The sequence below is a fragment of the Mesocricetus auratus genome, unplaced genomic scaffold (genome assembly GCF_017639785.1).
Source record: "Mesocricetus auratus isolate SY011 unplaced genomic scaffold, BCM_Maur_2.0 contig_4208_pilon_obj, whole genome shotgun sequence".
Lineage (NCBI taxonomy): Eukaryota > Metazoa > Chordata > Mammalia > Rodentia > Cricetidae > Mesocricetus > Mesocricetus auratus.
Genome location: NW_024432809.1, coordinates 1 through 1,866, shown reverse-complemented (window position 1 = coordinate 1,866; position 1,866 = coordinate 1). Strand labels below are relative to the sequence as shown.

Genomic DNA, 1,866 nt, shown 5'->3' with positions numbered 1-1,866 from the left:
TGCTGCAAATCTGCCACATTCATTCTCTGTAAAAATCCCCCTGAGCAGGCTGCAGGCATTGACCCTCCTCTTGTGGGAATTACACAGTGTCACCACTAGGTGTCAGCTCACAACAAACTAAAACACAATGGGTTTTGTAGCCAGAATTCTCTTTTTATTTTCTTACCTACACACAATTCTAGTTTACTATGGCAAAGGTGAACATGCCACCTTCTCCACAACAGTAACCAGTAAAACTCATCGGCAAAATAACTCGGTACAAAGCAGGTCTGTTTCAGAATTAAAAAAAGATGGGGGAAAAGCCTTTACATGAGTTTTTAGATCATATATTAAAACAGGGAAAAAAGAGCGAGAGACAAACGAAAAAGAAATCCACGATTGTGTGCACAGTCCAGTTGCCAACACTCCCTCGATGAATTATGGACGAAGCTTCTGGGTCCTGTCACTTCTGTGGATTTGCCCCGCTGTTTATCTGGTGTCCATCTGTGCATTGTACTCATCCAGCTGTGCATCCAACTGCTCAGCAGAGAGATGCTGCTTTGAGTTCCTGCTCAAACCTCCACCTCTTCCAGGGCTGCCTCCACGGCTCCCTCTCCAGATGAGGCCACCACCAAAACACCATGAGCCATGGTTTCATCTCATGGAACCTCAGATCATTCTCTGTGCGGGTTTTCTTTGTGAGTCAGTCTGTGATGTCACAAGCTGAATGTTCATGGGGCGGCCACCTATTGGGACATCATTGTACTGTTTCATGACCTTCAGTGCATCTGCCTTCTGTTGAAAGTGCACATGTGCTGTCCCTAATCTTTGCCCGGAGCGATCGTAGTGCACAGCTGCTGTCTTCAGCGCTCCAAACTCTGAGAAGAGTTCCTGAATATCCGCATCTGACACCCCACAGTCAAGGTTTGACACCAACAGCTTTCCGCCCATCTCCAAGCTGGCTCCACCATAGAAGTGGCTGTCGAATCGGTCATGCTGCCACTTGTTGGAAAGTTGTATAGGCCTGCTGCACGGAGCCGGCCGGTTCCTGCCAAATCCTGCAGAGCCACCACTCATGGTAGGATGGTACTTCAGAGACCAGCTGCGTCGATTACCCCACACAGGGGCCCGCCTGACAACACCTTGGCGTCCCTGGTAACTGGCCAAGCTTCAGCTCTGGCCTTTGCTGCGACTGCCTTGCTGGCTCCAGTTCAGCTTAATGATGTCATCCAGAGACATATCCATTCTTTTGGCCATGGTGGTCTCAGAATCAGACCTCGTGTTCTCCAGAATTCTAATTCGTATTTAAAAACCTGGAATCAGATACCAGGAAAATACAGAAAAAATTGGATTACAGACCTGTGTCAACACCAGCTTGTTTAAAACTCCTTTTCTAACTGGGAAAATACGGTGGCTTGGTACTATGAAACAGGCTCAACAGTTCAACTTTAAGGATCCGGCACAAAAACACAAATTTCTGTTTTACTTTTTCTTTTCAGAGAAATATTCTCACCACGAAGCCCAGGTTGAAGTAGAAATCAAAACAGTGAAGGGATAGCCTGTATCTCACTGATATCCAGCTGTCTTTGCCTCACCAATGGTGGGATAAAAGTTGTTTTCCACAAATCTGTCAAAATATTATTTAGAATGCTATATTAACTTGACCGTGCATATTTCTCAGTTGAAAAAGTAATGCTGGGGAAAAATTTCAATGTTAAATGTTAGTGTTTACAACTATGCGCATGGAACTCAAAAATGCTAATTTTGAATATGATTTCAAACAACGTGTTCTCACCCACAGATGCTAGACTGCTGCAATCCTAGGACATCATTTCTGAGTACAAAGCACTGTAATAAGCTGCAGACCTTGACCCTCACCATGTAAAA

General features: G+C 45.1%; 1 pseudogene; it reads right to left on the bottom strand.

Annotated features, from left to right (window-relative positions):
• Nucleotides 1-468: 468 nt before the first annotated feature.
• LOC121138398 lies at nt 469-1,236 on the bottom strand (annotated as a pseudogene).
• Nucleotides 1,237-1,866: the final 630 nt, after the last annotated feature.